Source organism: Triticum dicoccoides, chromosome 5B (genome assembly GCF_002162155.2).
Source record: "Triticum dicoccoides isolate Atlit2015 ecotype Zavitan chromosome 5B, WEW_v2.0, whole genome shotgun sequence".
NCBI classification, from domain to species: domain Eukaryota; kingdom Viridiplantae; phylum Streptophyta; class Magnoliopsida; order Poales; family Poaceae; genus Triticum; species Triticum dicoccoides.
In genome coordinates, this window is record NC_041389.1 from 517,872,866 (window position 1) to 517,891,277 (window position 18,412).

Consider the following 18,412-nt stretch of genomic DNA (forward strand, 5'->3'; position numbering starts at 1 on the left):
TGCACACTTTACCCACAAGATCCGGGGAACTTTCGTGTCATCCATAACCTGCGATACCTCAAGTACCCGAGGTAAGCACCCGATCACTATCTTTCCCTAGACGACACTAACAAGGAGTCCACTTGTTGTTCCGTATCCTCACGATGTACATCATACGAGACTCACTCGAGATCGTAACATCCGAGAGGGGACACAACGGTGTGTCCGGTGCCCCATCAAAATGTTCTTGGCCGCCCTACCTGGCGCGACCCCGTCCCGAGAGAGAGCACCAACTCTCCCCCGTCACTAGTAATGCGGGCTCCAAGCTACTATCGGCCTAGGTAATCAATAATGCCCTTTCCCATACAAGGGTAGAGTGGTTGTGCATGTAAGGTTGGAATAACGGTTGCAACTTAAACCAATCCGTTTTGAAAACAACACACCCTTGCCTCGGTACACCACTTCGTCATCAAGAGGCTACCCAACCCATCATCTCCCCCGGGCATAAGTGGCACTCGATGGGGTTTTCGAAAAGTCTTTTGAAAATACTTTGTCTCCATCACCATGCATATTCCCGTCCCTTTTTGCATAGCACTGCTTTAGCATCCTATCTACCCCCACCGGCATAACCCTCATAAGAAGGTAGGGTCATGCACAATGCAAGTATCAACGAGGAAGTACGGTGGCAAACCATCAAAGTGGTTACCACCTCATCATGATTCCGTTGCAACAGCAATATGGTGCTATATGACATGCATAAAAAGGGTTTCATAGACATGGTCAAAGGGCTGCTTGCCTGGTTCATCAGAGTCTTGAAATCTTCTAGTCCTTCTCCAAATACTCCGTCTACTTCATCAACTAACGCTGGAAACAATCACAATAAGCAACACAATAAGGAAAAATAAAAGTGCTCTAAAAATATGGATTTGACTTTTAAGGGACATCTCTGGTTATATGAAGAATAACCAGAGTGGTTTCATTGGAACTGGATCAGTGGTTATTTCTGAACATTTCAATATGATGGAATCAAGGGGTTTATGGATTTGCAAGAAGTGTACAGAAATATATTTTTGAAAAATGAGCAAAGGCACCCATTTAACAAACCATGATTTTAGAATCATCTAGGAGTTGGTTTCACTGGATTTGGAGTTCAAATGAATTTCCTATGAATTTGCAAAGTTGACAAATATGAAGAAATGGCTCATTATATTGTGTTGCACAGAAAGTATTAAGAAAAATGTTCATAAACTAAGTTATGAACTTAGAAGCATCTGGAAATTTGAATCATGGCATTTGGACCAAATTTGATCTCTCTGTGATTTTCCAAAGTCCATCACTTAAATAGGGAAATGGGGTTTTGTGAAATATATGTGAAAGAAAGTATTCTGGAAAAATGTGTAAGTTACTCCTTGAGGTAGAGAATGATTTATGGGGTCACTAGGAATTTGAATCATCAAATTTGGAGGTAATATGAATATTTGGAAGATTTTACAAGTTTTTGGAAAAAGAAAAAGGAAAGAAACAGACAAGGGCTTTACCCTTAAGAGGCGCACAGGGCGAGGTTTAGCAGCAGGACGCCACTGGGCCGGCCCAGCGGCTCGGCCGCACGCGCGCAGGGGCCACGTCGGAGGCGGCTTCCCGGGAATACACCTTCGCGCAGGAGAGGCGGTAACGGCGGAAGCCGTCTCCACTTAAACGGGCGGGCCCGCCCACTGGGTCGCTGACGCGCGGGCCCCACCTGCAGGTCGCCTTCAACCTCCCGCGCGACGCGACGGGAAACAGAGGAGGCTAGGCCGGGCAGCACCGGCGCTCTCCCCGGCGGCACCGGCCACCTTCGTCGACACCCAGCACACCGGCGTGCTCAGGAGAGCGTGCTGCATCCGTCGAGGTGCGCCATGATCGCTGGGGTGGTCGTACGCGAGCAGCGCATTGCCCGTGGCAGACGACGGTGATGGTAAGGGTGGGACACGACGCTGCAGCCGCGGAGAGGAAGAAATGGGGCTCGGGAGATGTCCTTGGGGAGGTTGGTGATGCTCTGGTGGAATCTAAAGGGGAGGGGAGAGGCCATAGAGCGCGAATTTAGGAGGAGGCCGACAGCATGGCTCCGGCCCTGGAGGGCTATGGAAGGCGCGAGGAGAGGAGTGAGCCGGTCGGGATGACGCGCAGGAGGGAGAGAGAGCCATCGGAAGCCAAAGAGGGCTCGGGGTGGCCTTTAAGGGAAGCGGGCGAGGTGCACTATGAGCTCATGCGCCGGCGAGGCTGTTGCCATCGCTGCAAGCCACGGGGGCTCGCAGCGAGGTGTCGGGGGTGCTCATGAGGTCGGTCCAGGGCGAGGGGAGTGAAAAGAGAGAGATAGCAGGGGGGCCAGGGGCACCACGCGTGTGAGCGTGCTTACTGGTGTGCTAGGGCGGCCGGCGCGCGTGCGAGCTGGGGCAAGAGGAGTGATAAGGAGGAGGGGGACAGGGGTGTGGCATGTTGCGGATGTCAAGGAGCATCGACTGGCGTGCGGGAGAGGCTCGAGGTGGCCGGAGGCGTTGGCAGGGGATGGCTACAGTGCGGGAGCGCACTGTAGCGCGCTCCAGAGCGTGCCTTTGGCTGCCATGGCATTGTTTAAGGGGCAGGGGCGTTCTCACTCATGTCTGGTAGCGCTAGGGAGAAGTAAACAAGTGGGGAGGGGCATTGGATGCCCTGGAGATCCACTGGAGTGAGGAGGGAGGTGAGAAAGGAGAAGAATGGTGTTGTCCAGGAGGGTAAATGGGGATGTTTCACCCTTCAATCATTGAGTTGAGGCCAGGGAAGAGTTACTGGAGGTGCAATGGGACTCTGAGGGGCTGTGGTAAAAAGTTGAGGTCATGGAGAAAAGTGGAAGTGGTCAAAACAGGGGTTTTAGTAAAATGGCAGAAGGTGTTTGATGCTTGTTTGGTTAAGAAAATGAACTCCATCTGGCATGAGACTCAACATGGTGAAATGGCACATATAATTAGGGCGTTCCACCAGTTTGGAGCTTATTTGGGCAAAGTTGCCAATGCAACTTTTGTAAACCCTAGAAATTAGCACAAATGAACTTGTGTAGATCTAGTTGAGAAATTTACTTCCCCTTGATGCACCACTTGGTGTAGTAGCCTCATTTGGTCATGTGAACATGCTCACAAAAGTTGGGGTCAAGGAGAGAAAGTTGGTAGTACAAAGTTGTTCAAATTTGATTCTGGTCAGAGAGGGTTTTGGGGCATTTTGGTGAACCAAAATGACCTGGATTGACATGAGGCTTTGCAAGGTGATCACAATATGCATTTGTGACTCGCTGGATTTTCCTTGGATTTTAATGAAAATATTTCCTGTAGAAATATTTCAAACCCTTGAAATGGGCAGAAATGGTTTTGGGAGGTTTTGTCCAATATTTTGAACATGACCATGTGTTGAAACTCTTATATATGGTAAATATATGCCCACTGAGTTTCCCTAAATTTTGTCAAATATTTTTGAAGCAATAAAATAATTTTTCCCTATTAAAGACCATTTCTGGCCTTAAGAAAAAGCTTTTAAATAAAATAGGAAAATAACTTTTAAAGTTATATTTTTGTGGTTTTTGGGTATCCTATATCTAATAGGAGTCAAATATATTTTTTGAAAGATTTTTACTACCCTTAATTAAGTACTTGTAGTGCAAACCTCAATTCAGGGGTTTTTGAAAAAAATAATTTTTGAAAATACTATTTGGCCAAATTATTTTTGCAAGAAATTATTTTTATGTCCTATACACATGGCATGATCATTGGGAAAGGTTTTTGGATCAAGGAGAAGGAGTATAAGAGTTGTAGGATTTATTTTATTTTTAGAGCACTTGCAAACAACAAAACAAAACCAATCAAGGCAAGGTCCAACACACTCAAAAGTTTTTGTCAAACCACACTTTATCATGATTGTTAGCTTAAGTGTAGTGCCATGAAAATCAGGGTGTGACAGGCCTACCCCCCTTACAAGAATCTCGTCCCCGAGATTCCCAAACTAGGCGCGGAAAGGGATACAGAAACTTGGATCTGGGGTAGTCTTCAAGTCCTCATGTTGCTTCTGCTTCCGTGTAGTGCTCCATTGAGCTTGAAGTACTTGATGGTGTGGCTTCGTGTATGACGCTCTTCTTGATCCAGGTTGCTAATGGGTAGCTCGAGGTAGGTTAGTTTGGGCTAGGGGTCAATGGCTCGGTGGTCAATGCCCTCGTAGAGGTCGGGCAAGTTAGGAAGTTGGAAACACTTCCGGGGTTATGATGCATGGAAAGCGTTGTGCACATTAGGTAACTCCGGTGGCAAATCCAGCTGGTAACTGTCTTCTCTTCGTCTCGTAGTGATCTCAAAGGGGGTTGTTAAATCTTGGAGTGATCTCGAAGGGGGCCGATGAATCTTGGTATGGGTCTCCTTGTCATGGAAATGCTCGGTTCCTTAGAGAGGAGTGGCTTCAGATACACCTGGTCTTCAACGCGGAGGTTTACTTCTTGATGACGTTAGTTGGTATAGTTCTTCCTCCTTGGCATGGCGGTCTTCAAATGTTTCCTAACCAGCTGAATAATTTTTCTTCCATCTTCAGTTAGACGAGTAGGACACCAAGTAAAAGTGACAACCAACATGACCAAGTACTCCATGAAGTTTCTGTTCATGGGGTACATAAGGTAGGCTGGGGCATTGGTGGTGGTAACGGTTGAGTGTGGGACAAGGTGTTCTCGACCTAGAGTCAGGACCCCAAGGTCATGATCCAACCGGGTTGTGGCTTGGTAGGGCTTAAGGGTTTCAAGGATTCTAGGGTACGAGTGAATGCTTATCATCTCATCCTTAAGCACAGTTTCTGAGATGCCAATAGTTCTACCTAGTCTTCACATCATATTACTAAAAGAATCATCTCGTATAGGTCAACTCCAGTCATCACTCATGTTATTCATATCCTCAAGGCTCCCGAGAAGAGGTCTGACAAAATCATACATGTCTACTATCCCCAAACTCATGTGTGTGGCTACCCCTAAAAATCCATGGGTAGAGCATACAAGCTTCCAAGCTGGAATAAAACAGGACAATCCAAGTGCTCATCCTATTCTTCCAAGGTCCATGCTAGTGCATCTCTATCTTAAGGAAACACGTCGTATGCCACTCCAAAATCTTGTTTCCTTTTCTATGAATCAACTCCAACAACCCGTTAACTTCCATTAATCACTACATAATCCATTAATTCTACAAATCCAACGCTTATGCTGGAGTTCCACATGATCTCCTAAAGTCCTTATAATCCCCAATACTTGAAAGGGCTGCCTTACTATAATCATTCCACCAATTCCCGTTATTGTGATCTAGTAATACTCCAAGGTCAAGCTCACAAAGATGCCTAAATAAACACCGACAATTAGTCCAATCTCCTCATTTATGGTCCACCTAGAAACATGGTATCATGATCAAGATCATCAGTCTAAATCCAATTTACTCCGAACCATGTAAAATTACTCTGCATCCATACTCCACTAGGGTAACCTATTTAATCCAAATCTCATGTCCCGCGAGAGTTTCCACACTTTCCCCCAAGTCATTATCGTAATATCAACTATCTCCTATCAATATCCCCTGGCTAAGACAAATCCCTATTCCTCCAAGAATTCCAGCTTGCGATCATAATTTGTCCTACTAAATCCAGTTTAATCAAGGGTAATGAAAGCTATGCTAATCCATAATCATGATCCCACCAAGTTCATCTACCAACATGGTAGCCCTATAATCTACCAAAGAGTCTCAGAAAATTCCTCAAGGTCACTGATATAAACTCATCAAGTCATTTGTCCTCTATTCAAATATCCCCAAATTGGTCTTTCCTATGGCATCGTCAGTTCTGGTGCTACCTTAGGATGACAATGTGCTCGCTCACTACGTCCACTAGTTCCATAATGAACCCAGTCTTGTGCAAGGTTACAGAGGCTTAACTGGTTCTCTTGTGATTCCATAGGTTAAGCTCATGGTTAAGGTTTCGAGCTGGGGTATCTCGTGAAGTCCTGTAGGGTCTAGGGATAGGGTTCTAGTCTTGAGGTGTAAACATACGGGGTTGTACTTGGTCGAGGAGGTTGTAGCAAAAAGTCTTCAGTGCTTGTTAGTCGCCGAGGTGGAATCCTTGGTGCATATTGTCTTGCTTGTCTTCAATTGAGGAAAGAGATGAGAGGGAAAAGTAGCATAGAGGAGGGGAATGCCTAAAGGGGGTTCTATAGTGCAAGTGCAAACAAACAGGTGCAAAAAGGGCCAAACAGAAGAAGCAAGGTAAGGAAGGTGATATAGTCGCATACTTTTCGCCTAGGGCAAAAGTGCGACCTATATCAAAACACAAACAAATAAAAACAAGCAACACATAGTCATGGTTCTATTCGAACCATCATACGGACTCAACTGCGCATAGGGGGTACACGACTCATCCTACCCTAGGGGTTCTCGGACTAAGTAGTCGTGCTTTACTTCGTGCCTCATGCAGTCTTTTGTGTTTTCCTCGGGTGTTGCTACGTCTCTTGTAGTTGTTTGATGAAACGATCCGGGTTGATCCTGAAGATTCTTCAACAACTTCTCGCCTGTTGAAGTGATGGGGTGAAGGTGGCTCCTTGTAGCTGGTGTTGACTTGGTCTCCTCTTGTCTTCTTATTCATGACGATCCTTTTTGCATTCTAAGGCATCAGCGGTTCCAGGTGGCAATCCTTTATGCAATGACATTAACAAGGCATAGTAGAGGTCCAATCTGTCGGGCACATGGTTGACAATATCGTCACCGAGAGCGGGGGATGAAGAGAACCGTTTTCCTGCTCACTATAGTGAGGCGGACCAAATGGCGAGGTTCTCGTCCACCGGTGGTCGCCGATACAACAATGATAGTGACAGGGTTACTCTATTAGCGATGTATATCATGATCTTGCATATCCTATGCGCTGGTCATCGTAGGCCAAGGTTGCATAATCCTGGGGCAATTTCAAAGGTGTCACCATCCTCTGGGTCTTCATGTCCTCATTCCTCGAGGGCGTACCTTCTGTTGGCATTGTCTTGCTGTGGTGTTTGCCAGTCTTGTGTTCAGAAGAGGTGGGTGAGTGTCTGGCAAGGCGTCTTCCTTCTAGATTATCCATGAGGATTACAAGGAATCCCATGGTCAGGGGCATAAGGATTCTAGCGACCATTAAATTTGAAGGGGAAGAGGAAAGTATATCTTAGTTTTCGAAAAACTCAGAAGGGGAAGAGAAGTATAGATAGTTTTGAAAACTTGTAATAGTTTTGGAAATAGTTTTACCCTAACTAACGACCATGCTAACTAAGGCTTCCTACAGTTAGGATGGCTCTGATACCAGCTCTGTGGGGACCCCGACTCATAAGTCGAGATCACCGAATGCACATGTACAGTGATCCCAGAGATCAATGCTCACTGAACACACATAAGCTGAATAACAAGAGTCTTACATCCATACATACCGTTTTACACAAGTAGGACCATTATGGTCAAGTCTTGAGTGTATCATCACAGCGGAAATCTTCAATAACAACTTGGACCCATGCCATCTGCCTTAACCCTACAGGCATTCTGACTGGGAAGCGTCCTAGCTCACACGATCGTCACCAAAATCTCTTCTTCATATACCTGCTCTTTCAAGCCTGGCCAAGTAAATAGTCAGGGACAAGCCAGTGAGTACGTTTGAATGTACTCGCAAGCAACCCAAGAGTGATAACAAAATAATTATGCAAGGCTCTGCTGCTGAATTGGCATTTTTGCGGAAAGCTAGTTTTTCTCATGCAAGTATGATCAACATTTATCAAGGACATGAATGTGTCTGCAACAAGTATCATGAGGTTACAGACATCAACATCGAGAAAGAGTTATAAACAACTAATGCTCAAGCTCATCGTGACTTCCTCACGAGTCGCATCATCAATATCACCAAACTGTGTTGTTTTTCAGAAACATATGGACGTAGCCCAAGAGCGGTTACCCAACTGTCCTTGACCATGGACACGGCTATTCGAATAGTTTTACACTCTGTAGAGGTTGCACACTTTACCCACAAGATCCGGGGAACTTCCGTGTCATCCACGACCCGCGATACCTCAAGTACCCGGGGTAAGCACCCGATCACTATCTTTCCCTAGACGACACTAACAAGGAGTCCACTCGTTATTCCATATCCTCACGATGTACATCATACGAGACTCACTCGAGATCGTAACATCCGAGAGGGGACACAACGGTGTGTCCGGTGCCCCATAAAAATGTTCTTGGCCGCCCTACCTGGCACGACCCCGTCCCGAGAGAGAGCACCAACTCTGCCCCGTCACTAGTAATGCAGGCTCCAAGCTAGTATCGGCCTAGGTAATCAATAATGCCCTTTCCCATACAAGGGTAGAGTGGTTGCGCATGTAAGGTTGGAATAACGGTCGCAACTTAAACCAATCCGTTTTGAAAACAACACGCCCTTGCCTCGGTACACCACTTCGTCATCAAGTAGCTACCCAACCCATCATCTCCCCCGGGCATAAGTGGCACCCGATGGGGTTTTCGAAAAGTCTTTTGAAAATACTTTGTCTCCATCACCATGCATATTCCCGTCCCTTTTTGCGTAGCACTACTTTAGCATCCTATCTACCCCCACCGGCATAACCCTCATAAGAAGGTAGGGTCATGCACAATGCAAGTATCAACGAGGAAGTACGGTGGCAAACCATCAAAGTGGTTACCACCTCATCATGATTCCGTTGCAACAACAATATGGTGCTATATGACATGCATAAAATGGTTTCATAGACATGGTCAAAGGGCTGCTTGCCTGGTTCATCAGAGTCTTGAAATCTTCTGGTCCTTCTCCAAATACTCCGTCTACTTCATCAACTAATGCCGGAAACAATCACAATAAGCAACACAACAAGGCAAAATAAAAGTGCTCTAAAAATATGGATTTGAATTTTATGGGACATCTCTGGTTATATGAAGAATAACCAGAGTGGTTTCATTGGAATTGGATCAGTGGTTATTTCTGAACATTTCAATATGATGGAATCAAGGGGTTTATGGATTTGCAAGAAGTGTACAGAAATATATTTTTGAAAAATGAGCAAAGGCACCCATTTAACAAACCATGATTTTAGAAGCATCTAGGAGTTGGTTTCACTGGATTTGGAGTTCAAATGAATTTCCTATGAATTTGCAAAGTTGACAAATATGAAGAACTGGCTCATTATATTATGTGGCAGAGAAAGTATTAAGAAAAATGTTCATAAACTAAGTTATGAACTTAGAAGCATCTGGAAATTTGAATCATGGCATTTGGACCAAATTTGATCTCTCTGTGATTTTCCGAAGTCCACCACTTAAATAGGGAAATAGGGTTTTGTGAAATATGTGTGAAAGAAAGTATTCTGGAAAAATGTGTAAGTTACTCCTGGAGGTAAAGAATGATTTATGGGGTCACTAGGAATTTGAATCATCAAATTTGGAGGTAATATGAATATTTGGGAGATTTAACAAGTTTCTGGAAAAAGAAAAATGAAAGAAACAGACAAGGGCTTTACCCTTAAGAGGCGCACAGGGCGAGGTTTAGCAGCAGGACGCCACTGGGCCGGCCGAGCGGCTCGGCCGCACGCGCGCAGGGGCCACGTCGGAGGCGGCTTCCCGGGAATACGCCTTCACGCGGGAGAGGCGGTAACGGTGGAAGCCATCTGCACTTAAATGGGCGGGCCCGCCCACTAGGTCACTGACGCGCGGGCCCCAACGGCAGGTCGCCTTCAACCTCCCGCGTGGCGCGACGGGGAACATAGGAGGCGAGGCCGAGCGGCGCCGGCACTCTCCCCGGCGGCACCGGCCACCTCCGTCGACACCCAGCACAACGGCGTGCTCAGGAGAGCGTGTCGCATCCGTCAAGGTGCGCCACGATCGCTGGGTTGGTCGTACGCGAGCAGCGCATCGCCCACGGCGGACAGCGGCGATGGTGAGGGTGGGACACGACGCTGCAGCCACGGAGAGGAAGAAATGGGGCTCGGGAGATGTCCTTGGCGAGGTTGGTGATGCTCTGGTGGAATGTAAAGGGGAGGGGAGAGGCCACAGAGCACGAATTTAGGAGGAGGCCGACGGCATGGCTCCGGCCCTGGAGGGCTATGGAGGGCGCGGGGAAAGGAGTGAGCCGGTCGGGATGACGCGCAGGAGGGAGAGAGAGCCATCGGAAGCCAAAGAGGGCTCGGGGTGGCCTTTAAGGGAAGCGAGCGAGGTGCACTGTGAGCTCATGCGTCGGCGAGGCCGTTGCCGTCGCTGCAAGCCACGGGGGCTCACAGCGAGGTGTCGGGGGTGCTCGTGGGGTCGGTCCAGGGCGAGGGGACTGAAAAGAGAGAAAGCAGGGGGCCAGGGGCACCGCGCATGTGAGCGTGCTTACTGGTGCGCTCGGGCGGCCGGCGCGTGTGCGAGCTGGGGCAAGAGGAGGGATAAGGAGGAGGGGGACAGGTGTGTGGCGTGTTGCGGACGTCGAGGAGCATCGACTGGCGCGCGGGGGAGGCTCGAGGTGGCCGGAGGCGCTTGGCAGGGGGCGGCTACAGTGCGGGAGCGCACTGTAGCACGCTCTAGAGCGTGCCTTTGGCTGCCATGGCATTGTTTAAGGGGCAGGGGCATGCCCACTCATGTGTGGTAGCGCTAGGGAGAAGTAAACAAGTGGGAAGGGGCATTGGATGCCCTCGAGATCCACTAGAGTGAGGAGGGAGGTGAGAAAGGAGAAGAATGCTGCTGTCCAGGAGGGTAAATGGGGATGTTTCACCCTTCAATCATTGAGTTGAGGCCAGGGAAGAGTTACTGGAGGTGCAAGGGGACTCTCATGGGCTATGGTAAAAAGTTGAGGTCATGGAGAAAAGCGGAAGTGGTCAAAACAGGGGTTTTAGTAAAATGGCAGAAGGTATTTGATGCTTGTTTGGTTAAGAAAATGAACTCCATCTGGCATCAGACTCAACAGGGTGAAATGCACATATAATTAGGGCGTTCCACTAATTTGGAGCTTATTTGGGCAAAGTTGCCAATGCAACTTTTGTAAACCCTAAAAATTAGCAGAAATGAACTTGTGTAGATCTAGTTGATAAAATTACTTCCCCTAGATTCACCACTTGGTGTAGTAGCCTCATTTGGTCATGTGAACATGCTCACAAAAGTTGGGGTCAAGGAGAGAAAGTTGGTAGTACAAAGTTGTTCAAATTTGATTCTGGTCAGAGAGGGTTTTAGGGCATTTTGGTTAACCAAAATGACCTGGATTGACATGAGGCTTTGCAATATGATCACAATATGCATTTGTGACTTGGTGGATTTTCCTTGGATTTTTATGAAAATATGTCCTGTAGAAATATTTCAAACCCTTGAAATGGGCAGAAATGGTTTTGTGAGGTTTTGTCCAATATTTTGAACATGACCATGTGTTGAAACTCTTATATATGGTAAATATATGCCCACTGAGTTTCCCTAAATTTTGTCAAATATTTTTGAAGCAATAAAATAATTTTTCCCTATTAAAGACCATTTCTGGCCTTAAGAAAAATCTTTTAAATAAAATAGTTAAATAACTTTTAAAATTATATGTTTGTGGTTTCTGGGTATCCTATATCTAATAGGAGTCAAATATATTTTTGGAAAGATTTTTACTGTCCTTAATTAAGTACTTGCAGTGCAAACCTCAATTCAGGGTTTTTTGAAAAAACTAATTTTTGAAAATACTATTTGGCCAAATTATTTTTGCAAGAAATTATTTTTATGTCCTATACACATGGCATGATCATTGGAAAGGTTTTTGGATCAAGGAGAAGGAGTATAAGAGTTGGAGGATTTATTTTATTTTTAGAGCACTTGCAAACAATTGACAAAAACCAATCAAGGCAAGGTCCAACACACTCAAAAGTTTTTGTCAAACCACACTTTATCATGATTTTTAGCTTAAGTGTAGTGCCACGAAAATCAGGGTGTGACAGTTTGGGCGACGATGGCACTTTGGTGTCGTGTTCCTTCCTGAAGGCATCGGCCGAGGACTGCTCAGGGTGGTGGAGTTGCTGGTAGTTCGGAGCCGACGCGAGATGGCATGTAGGTGGGGCGGTGTGGCATCAACAGTTTCATCGACGATGGGTCTCGGCGGCATGGTGCAGTCGAGTCTCGGCGTCCGATGCGCGGAGATGGACTCGCGCAGGAGGAGGAAGTTGTCTGGCATCGTGGTGGCGTCGACGGTAGCTACACCGTGCAAGGTAGATGCAACAGTACAACTCTAAAGATGGATTGGTGGCAGGTGGCTGTGGCGGCCTCATACCCGACAGGCATCCTGGTTGAGGAGTGCTCCGGACTAATAGGTGCCCCATACCCGGCATGCGTCCTGGTTGGGACCTCAGGTCTTAAATGTTTAGGTTTGGCTGCGATGTCTGTTTGGTACTAGTGGTTGGGGCGCACCTTGGTGCGCCACCTGAGCGGAAGCTCTGCGGTGCCAGATAGGTGGCGCCCCTTCCACATTCTTGTCTATACCAAGTGACATTATTCTGTCAGACTAAAGGTATAGTAATGTGAAGTATTGGTACATGCAAGTACATAACTAGAAATAATGCAGGAGCAAAAAGGGATCAACAAGACATCAGTTGCATGCGAAGAAAATATAGATATCTTATATGAATTGCAAACATGATGAATGGTTCACAATACGATCCATTATAGATACAGTAAGATGGTTCAAAACTCAGGCAACGGCGTCCAAAAGTGGAGCCACAGTTGCTCGATGAAGCATATGTAACAGGTCTAAGAGAGACCGGTAGGAACCTACATGGAATGCCTTGCCTGGTTTCTGAAGTAGAAGGCAAATGTCACCTTCTTTGATGTTGGTGTCAGGACGAAGCTCTGGCCAATTTGTTGTGATGATGGCCTTCTTGGCAGTTCTTTCAATGAGGTAGGAAATGAGGGAGACATCACCATCCGCAAGTTTGATTGGTAATGCGACATCATGTGGATGGATGCAGTCCTTGGGATGTGTCTCCGTAACCCGAAAGCAGTGCATCATACAGAAAGTTAATGAGAAGTAAAGGGCAGTGTAATGCTAGATAAAAGGATATGTTTGTGTAGGTACCATAAATTCAGGAAAAAGACATCCAGAGGATGTAAAGCATCAGAATGCAACTACCCTTGGGTAACATTTTCAAATATCAATTATAATCATTTTAAAGTTTCAATTCAATTAACATCAAGACTCGTGAATATAACTTAATATAAGTTGCACTCACTTTTTGGTACATTTCTTAATCAACCACACTACATATATCAAGAGCTTTGTACATCACCATACTCTAGGTAGAATGATGAGAAAGGCGGGTCAATGATTCAAAAATACTCCCTTGGTTCCTAAATATTTGTCTTTCTAGAGATTTCAACAAATGACTACATACGGAGCAAAATGAGTGAATCTACACTTCAAAATATGTCTATATACATCCGTATGTGGTAGTCCATTTGAAGTCTCTAAAAAGAGAAATATTTAGGAATGGAGGGAGTATTAAACAAATAACTAAAACTACAATATGTACCAAGCAATAACACAAGCATACTATTAGGAATGAATATCAAACATGAGCAATGGAGATACGCATTATTTGCTTATATGGTCATCGCAACAAAAATATTTTCTAGTGCTTATGTTCAGAACTGTTTGTAAATCTGCATCATCACAACCAAATGTGCTACAATACATTTAGAAGCAATCTGCAAACTTTTAAGAACTGGGGACAACAAAAGGAGTACATGATAACCACTTGGTGCTGCTATTTTCATGGTATTGTCTAAGCTAGTATGAAAAGTATTTGTCCTAAAAAATCAATGTACAAGGATGATAACTTTGCCACATCATCACGTGAGAAAAGAGCAAGCATAACTTGTGTAATGCACTGCTTAGCTCCATTGGACGCTAGAACCTGATCTGGGCTATAGGTTAGACCATTCTGCTCTGCATATCAATAAACAAACAACAAGGAAGTTAATTAGACTACTTATTCAATATGGCTATTCCAAAAATGAGAAATTCATCTACGTGCACGCACCCTGAAGCTTGTTGTTGATAGCCTTCATCGGCTCCATACTCTCGGCATTAGCGGGGTACCTTGTCTAACTTGCTACAACTACAACACACATGCATGTAGAATGTATTACCCTACAATCTACTCTCAAGTCTCAATGATACAAAGGGAAACCTGAGGCATAAGAATCCCATCCTCGCTGACAACATTACATTCCCTCTTTGGTTCAGTTTTTTGTACTCACTCTAACGAAGAATATACACTCCAACAGTTATTAATAAAGGACATTTCAGATGGTATAGTCTGCAACATTCAAGATTACACTTCACATGAATATGTTAATAAAAATGATGAATTATGAAATAATCAACACCATGTGGGTGAAATAAATCAATGGCACGATCAGTTTCCCATTTTTTGCAAATTGAAGAAATGACAACATTGTAAAACACTACACCAGACCTTGCTGCAGCATCTCGGATACTGTCAAGTGTCAAACATCTGAATAAATCATGGTGCTTATACTTTCATGTATACTCAAGTCCTTTGCTAACCTGGTAAATAAAATAAAATAAAATAAACCTTGTGCTAAAAACTATTGACTTTTTATATACCCAAAATGGAAAACAAAAAAAACAAAAAAGGGCTAGCAGTAAATGGAATCCGAGATGCTCTCATAACTGGGATCATCCATCACGCCTAGTTGTCTAAATGTTTATGTCACAAAAGACTGTAGAAGTGTGTTGTTACGAAGAAGTAAATGGAATCACAAAAGCAAAAGCACAATTGCTTGACAGCTTCATTTATCCATGAATGATTGCAAAGTTGCCCCACTCCAATATATGAGACAAGAGAGATCTACAGAAAAAATGACAGTACAGAACTTGCTTCTGAACTTAACGTTGTAGACCATAGATCTAATTTGGAAGTCCAAAGCTAAACACAATAGTCAAAAGGAAGAAATGGCTATACAAAAATGGTACATACATAATTTGCTTATCCAGTACAGAGATCCCCTTAAAATAGCAAATGGCCTCGCATTGCAAACTAACCTTTCTTATCTAGTACAGAAAATTCATGGGAAAATAATATTTACCAAATACATAAACCTAGACTACACTACGAGATCAACATGAGCATCGGATGGATGATCCCAGTTATGAGAGCACAACAACATACATTCAAAAAATTACCATTCATAGTAATTGGGACCCGTTGAAGATAGTAAATTACCTCATGACATACTTGAGCAACGTGTATAAATCTCCTATAGTCAAGCAGAAGGAGTAATTTAGGTGCCCGTACAGTGATCGCAACCTTCCACGTGATTTAGGACAGAAGAATCTATCCATGTAGATGACAAGAGTACTAATCAAAAGGGAGATGAAAGGCAATCTATAAGATATAATTCCCAGATCACATAGCAAACAAATGTTGCATGATTAATTTAGTTAACCCCTTACCATCACACATCTCTACTTGTCTTCCTCGCCATCTCCATTAGCACATCCCATGCGATCGAACAAACCATTTAGCAGAGACATCTGCAGTGTCGAAGCATTAGATCTCTAGACACACCTGGGAAGAGTAATAAATATGCAATTGTGTTTTCCAACTGTATAATTGACAACTAAGCAGACCAAAAGACTACTATGGATTATGGATTATCGAATCTCAAGTACTGAAATTATTGCCATGAACTACAGACAAGAATGTCAAACATTGCACAACACATTATCTAATTAAATATTATGGCTGGTCAGTGTGACATACGTTAAATTGCATTAGCATGGCATATTAACAAGCCCTGTACCTGTACTAATGGAGCCCCGGCAGCAACTCTTGTGCATTCAGGTAACACTATATAAATTTCTTGAATCACTTTCCCACCTACACAGGAAGGATTCAGGTGTCAAATGTTTGTCAGGTTAAGAGACGTGCAAACACAAGTAACAAAAGGAAAATGGATTAAACAAAACTTTACACATCCAAGTGAAGATAATCAGAAATTACCAGCCCAGACTCCAATACCAGAACCTTGTTTGCTCTTTTAAAGTTCATGGCTGAGTTGTCCTGATATATGTTGAAAGTAAAATTTAGTACATCACTTTTTTATGAACTAAAGTGAAATCCATGCATGAAAACATACGGATACTAACGAGCAGGATCCGATCCGGTCAGATCAACAGAAGTAACGACGGCTTACATATCGAGTAGGAGGTCCTCGTCCTCTTCGCCGGTGGTGATGGCAACCTCCTCGAGCCTCACGATGTCCTCTTTCTCGCCGCCGGTCGGCGACGCGTGAGGAAGAACATGGCGACGCCCAATGGAAGTGGCCAGTTGACTTTGACTGGGGGTGAAGCCATCATCCTCACTGGCCACTTAGCCAGATCCAGCCGCCGCCGTCGCCATCTCTATCCGCGCTGAGAGGAAGACGAGGACGAGGCGCGCCACCCCTGCTTGGGCCGGTGAGGTCGGCGGTGCGAGGTTGGAGGAGCAGCTGCTCCTTGCTCGAGTCGGAGGTGGGGGGGATCTAGGATCGTCACCCTGCAATTATTCCTGAACTTCTTGTTGATGTACCCGTACATGATCCACCCAGTCTATAAATTTTGAGACTGGGATAGCTAATCTGAAATTATGAAAAAGCTATACCCTAAGATCTGATCATGTGGCTTTCAGAAAAATGACAATATAAGCCAATATGTCAGGATGGTCTTAAGTTGCACCACGAACAAAAACAGATCAAGGTATAAAAGGGAGTTCATAGAAAAAAGGTCCATATCCATAGTGGAACAAATTGGAAGAAGTTTATATAAAAATTTAATCGACAATCATGTACACTGGACACCCTATTGCCATATCAACAAGTTTAAATCAGTATAAATTGGTAAAAAGCTTGATCTTACCAATCATTATATACATGCTCTCATGTACCACACTGCAAGTTTACTCCCTACTGTGGCATTGCAATAAAATGCTACAATATCACTCCAATTAGGCAATGGAAAAGGAAAAGCAACACACTCGAAATTAGATATTGCAGAGAAGGAAAGAGAGAATCTGTGGCTTGGAGATCCAAATTAACATGCTACAATATCACGCACAAAATGGAAAGCAACAGAGTAGCTCTGCACATTCTAACTGTGTCAGTTATGAAAATGAAGTAATATCACCAGTGAACTGTATCAGTAATTTTGTATCATTTCTTCTAATCAATAGGACATTAGGACCGACAAATTTAAATTTGTAATATATAAAGGAAAGTGAAAAATCTAGAGAGCTAGTCATCTTGTCAATTCATCAACACGGTGGTGAGGGTGAGTGATTCCTAAATTAAGAGGTACAATTTTATATTGTGAATCAGAGTTATGTAAATCTGTATAAAGAGGGATGTTCTAGATTACATGAGAACTTGAAGGATTTTGTGATGCTAGTTAGAACAGGTGCAGTGTCAAGCAACAGATGGCATATGAGACCTAGGAACCTATATATTCATCAAGTACTACCGTTTTGTGTGGTTTCAGAGTGGATAGAGTGGCATAGTTAAGAGTCATGGAAGAAAGACATTCAAGTGCATCTTTCTAGCAAACAAAATGGCAGAGTGTGAATACTTGATCTCTTGTCACAGTGAACCACGTAGTTAGTATGAAAATTTGCTTTAGGATACTACTATCTGCATCTAATGCATGTATGAATGCACCAAAATTTGTACTAATAAAGGAGCATTATCATATTTGTTTAGCAAGCAAACAATGATAATTATTATAGCCGAACACTTCTGAATAAATTCAATGCCAGAGAGAGGTATTACCTGTTATTCTTAGCATTTGGGTAGCTGCCATTGCCTAGCCCATGGTAAAGGTACTTTTCCAAGCTGGAGTTCTTGACCCGGTGGTCCATGGTGCAGTATACGTTGCTGATACAATTAGCAGACTGCCCTGACTGTAATTGTTGAAAGCCTATAAATACATTCAAGATTACCAATTATGAATGAATTAATAATTAACCGTGCATGAACTTGTTAACCGAAAGAATAATACATGCCATCATCGGGAGTACTTGCCTTTTTCTTTCTTTCCGCAGAAGGTGCTTGGACGATGAGCTCGATATGTAGGGCATATCAACACAAATCTGCAGTGCAAAACTAATTATCAGTTTGCACAAAAATGAGTATTAATGACTCAAAACAATCAGCAATGACAGGGACTGACCGATATACAGATAACTAAGCAGATTTGTTGACTCCAAAATTGCATAACCTATCATCATGTAAACAAAAATGATAGGGGAAAACCATTTACGAAACAGTGAGAATGAAATCAAACATGCACACACTATGAAACGGTGTGATCTTTGCACATATGGGCAGAGAAAGAGAGAGAAGGATTGACA

The 18,412-nt window shown here is 44.1% G+C and overlaps 1 pseudogene; it reads right to left on the minus strand.

Moving 5' to 3' along the window:
* LOC119305946 overlaps positions 1-18,412 on the minus strand; it is a 72,146-nt pseudogene that overhangs the window by 52,061 nt on the left and 1,673 nt on the right.